We start from the raw sequence: 11094 nt of genomic DNA, 5'->3' as shown, positions 1-11094 counted from the left end.
AAACACACACACACACACACACACACACAGGCTACTCCAGGTTGCTGACCCATTAGACTTTAACTCAGGTGGCCCCTGTCACAGGTAATCCTTCTGTCACGGTGACAACCCGAATTAAGCCAAGCAGTGAGGGTGTGTGTATGTGTAGATGTATGTGTGAGTGTGTCACACAGTTGCACAGGTGGTTGAGTCCAACTCCTTGCTTCACCCCCTGCTTCTCCCGTTTGACCAAGTTTGCAGTGATCTTCCTTGGGGACAGCAGTGGTTTCAGATGTTGCAGGTTTCGTATTTGGTGTAATACTAAATTACACCAAACTGTTCCTGTAGGGTGGAAGAACAAGCACAGTATTATGATATCTTACATGATAAACTATAATGTGCATTTCCACAGCTCTTATTTCAGCAGCAGCAGCAACAGAGCCGCATCATTCCACGAACTTCAAGTACTGTCAGTCTGTTAAAGCTGCTGGACTGTCAGAGACGAGAATAAAGTGCCCTTGATATCATTTCAGTGACATGACCAATGATGGCAAAAGCGAGACAGGTCCTGATCACAACTCATCATGCATAGATGCTTAAGGACCCATCAGAATCTAACGTCTGAAGCATAAGTCCGGCGGAGCTGCAGGAAAACAAGTGAGCACTGGATCAAAAACTTGGGCTTTTCCCAACTCACCAGTGCAGCATTCAGGTGGAGGCAGGGCCCTCTCCAGGGGCTCAGATGATGTAACAGATGCCAATCGCAAGCTTAGGGGCTCTGTGAGAGGGTCCGAGGCCGAGGCTGCTGGAGGAAACGGAGAAGGAAATTAACGGTTTCCCACAGAGTTAGTTTACCTTCCGAAGAATTATCTGCTGGGTCGCAGCGATGTTACAGAGAGTGTGTTCATGTTCCTCCAGCTGTTGTCAGAGGGCGGTGACCGTTTCCTGCAGGCTGCCTGTATCTGCCGAGTCCACGCTGACCAGCTGTCATGAACTGGGCAGAGAAGGACTCACTTGCTGGACACAGAATAGAGGAATCATACAGTTTATTGTGGGTCAATCGTGAGCAGATGCTAATGGTGTGAGAAACAACTGTTTCCCTCCACAGTCTCCTCTGGTACTGGGGGTCCATGGGCACACACACACACACACACACACACACACACACACACACAAGAACTTGCTAAACTCAAAATGTCTTAAGGAACTGGCTGGGTCTGTGTGGAGACAGAGATTAAGTCACAGAGCTGGAGCTTGAGTACTGCACCTTGCAGATACAATGATCTGGCGGTGACTGAGGAGCTTCTCCAGTCTTAAATAGTCTGCCTGTGATGAGCTTCCATCGGCGGCAGGTGCAATGATTAGGTGATCTCCCATAGGTGAGATGCCTGCCGCAGGGAGTACACCTTCCACAGAAGAGTGTACACAAAACACGCCGTAAATCTTGTAATTATTGTAGGGTCTTTACCTTACAATATAAAGCGCCTTGAGGCGACTGTTTGTTGTGATTTGGCGCTATATAAAATTGAAATTGAATTGAAACACACAGAGTGAGGAGAGGAGCGAGACAACAAAGAAAACAAAAGGAAACCGGTGGCCAGCCAGGGAGCGCTCCGGGGACCGTGGCAAACAGAGCCAGTGCAGCTCCTCCTGCCTCCTAATATCAACTGTCACTCTGAAAAGGAACTCTCTCACTATCCAATATTGCCACGGCTGCTGTGTCACAGCATTAATAACAAAACATACCTTGTGTGTTTTTCTGTGACATCACAGTATGGCATAAGGAGGCGCTATGCTGTAGTGACGTGAGAATTCAACATGAATCTTGGCAGTTCTGAACATAGCAGCATTTCACTGATTAATTTTCTCCACCAGCTTACTTTCAGACCGCCTTAAAGGTAATAAGGAATAATTCCTAGGTATTTTTCAATAGCATCAGCACTCTGGAGCACGGCGAAGAAGGTCTGGACCACGTACAGATTTATATCGATAAGTGTTTTGAACAAATCGTCATGGGGAAACCGGACAAGATGCCGACTCCCTCCACCAGCAAAAGGAGCTTCGTCGACTAAGAGAAGCCGCCCTTAAGACCCCCAGAAGCAGCCTCTCCACAAACCACCAACATGGTGGACATTTTGGAGTCCATTAAGCTTTGACAACCCCCTGGCCCTAGTGTAAATCCTCTACAAAAAGTTCCAGGCTCTGCAGGAGTTTTTAGAAATCCTCAGTGAGGCGTAATCCCTCACAGAGGGAATGACCCGGCTCTCGGAAGAAAATAAAAAAATGAAAGAAACATTTATCAAGCTCCAGGCGCGCAGCATAAGAGACAACTTGGTGTTTGCAGGCATCCCAGAAAAGGCAAAGACTTGGAAATTATAGTGAAAGCATTTATACAGACTCACCTGAAGCTCCCAGAGAAAACTGAAGACCATCAACTTCCAGTGTGTTCAGGGAAACGACCGGACTGATGGAGACCTGGACCGATTGTGGCCAACTGTGAACACGTCAAACAAAAAGAGCTGGTGAAGAGCTGCGGCCAGGAGCTGAGAGGGACGGACTTCAGCGTGAACAACCAGTTTCCCAAGGAGATCCTTGAGCAACGCAAGGTCCTGTTCCCGAGTTGGAAGAAGTACATCCAAGGAGGATCCTGGGCTGTCATCGCAGTGAACAAACTCTACATCAACAGACAGTGACCAGAACATCCCTCCACGTCTGTACTGATCCTCCAACAGGTGATCTGTATTCACACCACCGCCTTTTTCCGATGCTCTCTTTTTTTCTACCCTCCTTCTCAAATGGTCTATTGGACATGTCTACATAGGATAATTAATGCTGGTTCAATTAGTACAGTGCCGAACTTTTTGTTTTTTTCTTTTCCTGTTGTTTTTCTAAATAATTTTAAAATGGCTCTTTGGTGTGTGCACTGTTTTATTTCACTTACATCACTTTTTCACATCTTTTCTCTTTCTGCTCTCAGCAATATGTTTCAACTTCAATGCTGCAATTTACTACATAATGATCAAATGTGCGCGGAGTTGGTTCGAGGGAAAAGAGGCTGAAAATTGTTAATCGGTTAAATGATTTACAGGTACTTACTTCTTTACATGTGTATGTGTGTGTGCATGTGTGGCAGGTCCTGGGTCTGGGGCTTGCTTTGCATCAGCCCCTGTGGGACATGGTTGTTCCCCACTGGTCATTGCTGCCCACCCAGGAGGTGGGCATGTGGTGGTTCCGGGGTGCGTGGCTTGGTGTTTTCGCTTGGTTGTTGGCCCACTCCATTGGGGGTTGTGGTTTGGGTTGGCTCGTGCTATTTCGGCATGAGCAGGAGGCAGGCGTGTCTGTGCCGGGTGGTTCTCGGGTGCCTGGGGCCCCACCCTCGGTTTGTGCTGGGATGGCGGGGTTGGCTGCCTGCTGTCTCTGGTTCACACACACACACACAGAATGTGTATTTGTGGTTTGTTCTTGTGTTCTTTTCTTTCAGGTGTTTTTTTGTTTTTGTGTGTTTTTTTTTTTTTCTTTTTTTATACACAGGTGCAGTTGGCGTATATCCCTCCCCCTTATTTCTGTGTTGTTTCCTCTTTGGCATGAGTCTCCTGTGGTCATGCCCACCGTTTAATAGCTGGTTCATACAAAAAAAAGAGTGCTACTTTCACCCACTAGTAGGTATCAAAATGTTCTTTCATGTAATGTGAACATTCAACCATAAGAGCTGCCGTGACCACTGCAGATAAAAACACATAAATAAGCTCCCTGTCACTCAGAAAAGCATCAACACAGGAGACTGAGTGCCAGCAGAGCAACATTTGAATGTTTCTGTCTATATATATATATATATATATATATATATATATAATCTTTTTACACTTTTGCAAATGAACCAGCTTATTTACTTTCTCTTTAGTTTCCTGTGCCAGTTTGCCCTTAGTATGGATTGGAAGCCCAACAGGGAATCAGTTATTCACTGTTCATTTACACGTTGAATCTTTGTCTGATGAGGTCTTCACAGGTGCAAAACCTGCATTAACTTTAAGGATGCTATTTTGGTGCCAGTGCAGCATGCAGAAATCAGCTCTGCACCTGTGCACTGATATTTCCATTTAATGAACCAAGCTTGGTTTAGTCATGATGTCAGGAAAGAAGACAAGTAAAGCAGTACAACCTGTCCATGCAGGTGTACTGTACATATATACAGTTTATTAGGTGCACCTGTTCAGCTGCTCGTTAACACAAATATATAATGAGACAATCAGATGGCAGCAATTGTGTGGAGGATATTTTCTTGGCACATTTTGGACCATTTAGTAACAACTGAGCATTATTTTAAACACTACAGACTACCTGAATATTGTTGCTGACCTTGTCCATCTTCTGACTGCTTCCGGTGGCACAAAGCTCAGATCGTCTCATACTACTTTCTTTGAACATGCCGATAAGTTCACTGTACTTAAATAACCTACATGGTCACCAGATCTCAGTCCAATAGAGCACCTTTGGGATGTGGTGGAACAAAAGATTTGCATCATGGATGCCATCATGTCAATATGGACCAAGAACTCAGGAATGTTACTGCTATCAGCCACCTACAGTGCAATCCTGAGATCTCTTCCCAGGCAATTTAACCCCCACTCACACCTCACCTCAGGTGACCTTCACCCTTTAACAGTAATGGCCTATGCCATTTTTTCACTCCATGGATCATGTGATGACTCACATGGTCAAAAGTGGGTTAACAGCCCTCAGGACCATCTCCAAAGGGCACAGCCCCCACTCAGGGTTTATTACCTGGGTATCTCCACTAGTTGTTTTAGAACTGAGGAAGACTCCTGGATGAAAGTTGAAACATCTTAACAAAACTAAAGAATTCCAGTTGCCGTCTTGTCAAAGCTCTCAGGATTATGCAATGAAGAATTAATGTCACTTTCTGGCAAACAAGGACCCCTTAAATGTTTCCAACATGAAAAAGAACAAAACCAACAAAATTCTAGATCATGCAATTCAACTGGTAGCAGCAAAGTCTGGGAGCCCTGATCTGTAAAGTTATTCTTATTAATCTTAGTCTTAAAAAGCCACATTAGAAGGCAGGTGGAGGAGCAGCGGGAGCGATCAGGCAGCCTCCAACAAGAAGGCCGACAGTTTGAGCTCTGTCAGGGTCACCTCTCTTTTTTTTAACTTTACCTTTTCTGGTTTGGTTCCCTCCTAAACATGGTCAGGCTTAGGAGGAAAATCAAGGTTTGATTTAAAATTTGCTGCCATCTGCTACCACGTTCTCTGACAGTTCCTTGGATACCATGGTTATGCATCCTGCAGCAGCGAGGACACCAGCAGAACACTTGTTCCTGCAGACTCGTCCAGTCTGTTTTAGATGCTGAAGGGCCCGTGCTGATGTTATTGGACTACGGGTATACTCAGCTCTGCAATGAAGCTGCACAGTGAAAATAATTATAAAATACTGAAAGAAATTCAATTCAAATCTAATTAGTGTAAACGTTAAAACATTCAAAGCCCTAGAGCTGATTTCTTCCCCCTTATTTATGAAACCAGTTGGAGATATAGAAAAAAAAAATTGTTTGGATGAATATGATGACAACATGAAACCATCACAGGCTTTTGCCCACATATTTGAGCTGTTGCATTCAAATTTAAAAATCTACACAACTCAGGTTACAATAACTCCCCTTTGACAAAAGGTGCTCCATAGGGTGTCTGTGTGCTGCTTTTAAAGGTGGTGAAAGCTTGGAATAGTATATACCTGCTGTATGTCTGATTGTACTCTTCATAGTAGCAGGGGGGTTAGCGAGCTGGCCACTTCTCGTAAATCTGGACAAGGTAGAACTTGGTCATATTAAACATCATCATCTTAAATTATTTTTGACATTTTAAAGAATTACACTACTGTGCAAAAGTTTTGGCTACCTTTTCATTTCTCCATATTTTGCTAGTGAAATGTTGCCTAGGTGCAGAGATTTATTGTGACATGTAAACAGTTTGTACAGTTCTAATGAGCTTGAGAATCAGTTTTTTGGTATGACCGCCTTTATTCTTCAACGCAGCCGGAGATCCTTTAAGGTCATTCAAAGCTCTTCTTTAAATGTTGGCTGTCTTTTGTTCTGTTCTTCATCAGGATGAGCCCACACTGCTACAGTACAATCATTTTGAGGTCTGTACTCTGGAGACGCCAGTCCAAAACTGAGAGTGTTGATTATGTGTTTTTCTATCCAGATATACCGTATTTTCCGGACTATAGAGCGCACCATACTATAAGCCGCACCTACAAATTTTTTGGAAAAAACTGGAAACGTACATATATAAGCCGCACCGGGCTATAAGCCGCTGGTATCTCCGCCGCTCTCGGTTTTCCACAATTACTCGGCACTCAGCAGAGGGGGACAGACAACCCCAAATTTGAGTTATAACAAGTCAATTCACCATTGATTCGTTCACGCCGAGCTTACGTGCAGCGGCTCTATTTCCCTCCTGTAGTGCCAGGTCGATAGCCCTCAACTTAAAAGCGGCATCATAGGAAGTTCTTTTTGTGGTTTCCATGATGAGGGAGTTTGAAAAAAATCTCTTTTGTGCCTGCTGCTAGCACTTGTTGGCGCTTTCTTCTTTGATTTCCAACTTTGACGTCCCATGATTCATATCCTGCTAAAGAGCCCCCTGGTGGTTAAAGAAAAATCCACAGAAACGCCGCACCGGGCTATAAGCCGCATGGTTCAAAACGTGGGAAAAAAGTAGCGGCTTATAGTCCGAAAAATACGGTACTTTTACTGCATTGGCAGTGTGTTTGGGATCGGTGCGACACTGAAACATCAGCTGCTTTCCAGGTGGGGTTACACGGTGCATCAAAAACTGATGGTCCTTTCCTGCATTCATAAATCGGTGAATTCTGATAAGATTCCCAAGACCACTGAGTGAAATGCAGCCCCAAATCATGACAGAGCCTCCATCATGTTTTATAGATGGCTGTAGACACTCACTGTTGTTTCACTCTGCTGATGCCGCGATTCCCATTTTTTACAGAACAGAGAAATGTGTGCGGGCCTTTGTAATTAATCTGAATTCATGTTTTTAATACTACTGCTTCTATTTATTACAAGCAGGCACACGCACACGTCTACAAGAAAATACCTGATTTTTCATTATTATTTTAGCTGTGGATGATGAAGACCGATAAAGGTTATCCATTATCTCAAACACTGAGATCTGAAGTGTAACATATCTTATTTGAAGGATTGCTGTATAGATGAGGGAGGGAAAGAGAAAGAAAGAAACTGCTGGGTGAGCTCCATTAACTCACATCAGCAGAGATGCATGAGGTGCACTGCGCTGTAAATGTCACCCATACTCCGCAGAGCCAAAAACCGAAGAGGGGTCCCTTAAAATAATAACCTATTAATTACAGGTGACCTATTTGTTAGCAATTCTCACGACAAATGTGTTTTTTCCCCTCTTTTTTTATTCCCACTGACGCTTGTGGTGTAAATATTTCATAAACAGGAGAAAAACACGCAGGTTCTCTAGAACCAAATCCTCAGACGCAGATTGAATAAAACATCATGCTCATGACACAAAATATGGCATCCACAGCAGTACAGAGTCATGCAGAGTTTCTTTTTGCAACCTCCGAACCATGACACGCTGCTCAGATTTAAAAATGTATTTCTCTGTTTTAAATGGACTCTTGTGATTGGTCAGAATTTGTCTATGATACTTTTTCCTTCTTAAAAAAAAAATTATTGTTTTGTATTAATTAAAAATAAAACTTGGGTGGGGGCAAGCTTAGTGCCCCTCCCTCCCCACAATGCCAGCTTCTGGCTTTGTTTGACAGCATGCAGGACAAACCTGATGACACCATGTCACAAACCGGGCCGCACGGCCATAACAAAAAAGGGAAGTGCACAGGAATGCCAATTGAAAAGGTTTTTTATTTTAAATTAAAGGAACAGAAGCAGAACTCAAACTAATGGTGATATGTGTAGTCAGTACAATCGTTAGTGTCAGTGAGTGCATGAGTGGAAAAATGGTGTCTGCAGTGTTGTCAAGTGCAAGAAACCAAACCAAAAGCCAAAGTAGTGTCTCAAAGAGGAGAGCCTCTCATCAACTGACCTGTGAGAACTTGTAGAGCACACAATGGGTCCAGGTGTTGCCAGTGTCACTGATTAACAAACGAGCCCCTCCAGCCCTCCAGTGCTTGCAGGAGCCCTGCTACACAAGCAGGCCAAAATGAAGGCAGGGCAGAGTGGGTCACCACACACCAACACCCAGAAAGCTTAAAAGGCAACCAAACACATCCAGACTTTTTGTTTTCTTTATCAAGGCCAGGGAAGTGGATTTCGCACGGAAACAACTGAAAAAAAAAACTGTGGTTATCACAATATAAACATAACGGTCTCTGCTCAGTATCATTTATTTTATAAACTGCTCTGTAGTTCTTTGCACTGAATTACTAAGCAACTGAAATACCTCATATATGTTAAAAGGGAGAAAACTATTTGCTGAAACACACTGTTACAGTCACAGCGTGCTGTCTTTAACAATCTGGATGTTTTTGCTTTCCTTGTTCCATGTTGTTGATAGTCTGGTATAATAAGCAGACGTGCTGAGACCTGTCCCATGCTTGTGTGCATCATCACTTAATAGAATATTAAAATGTGACAATAGCCAAAGTGGGCAGTAGGTGTTTTCATGGAGATGGATGTCAGCTTGTTTTGAAACCTTGATACAATTGATACAAATGTTTCATGTTTCACAATGCTCAGCTTTACCCATCACCAGGTGTCATGTGATGGGTGGAAAATGTGGACCCAAAAAATGCAGACAAGGCCCATAATTTAAAAGAAAAAAACAAATCTTTATTAAGGCGAGGCAGCAGAAAACAAAGCCCATGAGTCAAAAAACAGCTGGGGGAACACACAACAGTACAACATGACAAAGAACTAAATGGACACCTGAGGTAATCAGAGATATGGGAAACGCCGGGTTAACGAGACACAGCTGAAACTAATCCACAAAGACGAGATGGGGGAAGCAAAACTGGAAACGAGACAGAAGCTACCAAAATAAAACAGGAAGTAACAAGATGAGAGAACACCTACAAGGAACTGAATACAAATTATAACCACAAAGATAACTAAAGCTAAGAAGGCCTGAAAATATGACTATAAGGGAAGCACCCAGAAAATAGCTGCTAAAAGTACAAAACTCAAAAGTGCAAAAACAATGAAGCGTCAAACAGAAAATATTAAAGAATAACAGAAAGTCCAAACTCAAAATACTGGCTTAAAGACCCAGTACAATGACTTTAGGGGCTTCTTTATGCTTGAATGATTCATAGGCCAATGTTAAATATAAAGGGCTTGGCAAAAAAAAACATTCTCTGAAAATGGTCAGGTACAAGGAGTGGACTGAAAATAAATGAAAAAGGAGCCAATGTCCAAAAAAGAAATAAAAAACTTTGAAAGTCTGTCAGAAAGACCACATTTAAAAATCACAAAATAATCTGACTCCTTGGAAGCCAAGAAATAAGCGGGGGCCTCGAGCCTTTTGTGCAACACTGTGTCATATTAGGCGGTCAAAGCTGCAGGACAAGATGGACGTAAGGTCAAGAAAGTAATCTCTGACGTTACTGAGAGACCACTATCATGTGCAGGAATCATCCAGTCATCTCCTGCAGTCTCTTCAGGAATTACTGCAGACCAAAACAGGACAGTACAAGATCAAGTATTAGATTTCCATTTGTCAGGGATCCGAAAAGAACCAAATATACAAATTATTGCAGTTTCTGGTGGAGTCATTACAAGCTCATTATGCTGCGCTCAAGTGGACAAAAATTAATTAGGCCTGCTTTAATAAACTGGTACAAATGTGGCAATGAAATGCCGACTCCATATTTCCAGTCTACCTTTTATATACAGTATAATAAACATCTGAAGACTTAAACGTACCAGGCTATCACTCAGCCTTTGGCATATTTCACATCCATTATTCTGGATGAGGAAAAATTTGAAAGGTGCAGCTTTCATGAGTAAAACATGATACGAGAGATAAAACTTATGAAACTTTTATACAACACAAACATTTAACATTGCAAGGGAAAAGGAAGTTATATCTATATTTCCCCCCTATCTGTTATCAACATGTGACTGAGCTCAGATCCCAAAGCATTCTGTGTGTGTTTACACCAGCATTAGTGTTTATTCCTCCTGATCCAGATAAGATATCCAGACATGGACTCCACCTTAACACAGTAAAGGTTCAATCAGCATGCTCGGCTCTGCTGTAAAACGTCCACTCTGCAGAACAGCTACAAAATATTTTCAGCAGCAGTCACTAAGACTGATGGTGAGGAAAATGATTTATCATCCTTGATAATGCAGACATCGTCCGAGCTGGCTTGTTACAGAAGGCACGAGAAAGCTGTTTTCGTGCTATGAGATGCAGGTCTGAGAAGCGGGCTCATTAGTGGAAGCAGTCACTATATGAATGAAGGTCAGAGCACGGGCTGCCTGCATGCTGAGACACTGAGGAGACAATAAGGCACAATTACCAGCCCATCACTCCCTCACGCATTCCTTTTGCCTCCGAGGATGCTCGCCTTAGTTTCTTGCGTGCCGATGTTTCCAAACACTGACCGTGTAAAATGAAAAAGAGATGCAGTTCAGAGTTTGAGCTTGACTGCACTTAAATTTCAATCATTGCTGAATAACCTGAAGTCAATAAAGTAGTCAGCTTATGTCCTGAATCAGATCACAACAAGGTTTCCTTCTTGGCGGCACAATCAGTGACTATCTGAGTCTTAAGCGACTCCTAGCTGGAATACAAGCCCCCTCCGTGCCGTTTACCTCACGGTACTCATTTTCCGTGACATGAAGAAATATGAGGTGCAGCCTGTCAGTCGTAACCACTGGCTGTCAGACTGATTAAGCATTCTGCTGACACTGCTGAGATTGCTTATGCACTTCAGAAAAATTCATGTCTTTATGGCAGCGTAAAGATAAAGCGATAGTATCACCACATCTTCTGAGTTACTCTGTTGAACTGTTGTATCATGTAAACTCTTCATATGCTTAAACAGCAAATCTTCACATATGTTCAGTGGCAAGAAAAAGTAGCAGC

This window comes from Archocentrus centrarchus, chromosome 4 (genome assembly GCF_007364275.1).
Source record: "Archocentrus centrarchus isolate MPI-CPG fArcCen1 chromosome 4, fArcCen1, whole genome shotgun sequence".
Taxonomy (NCBI): Eukaryota; Metazoa; Chordata; class Actinopteri; order Cichliformes; family Cichlidae; genus Archocentrus; species Archocentrus centrarchus.
Note: the sequence above shows the minus strand (reverse complement) of the source record.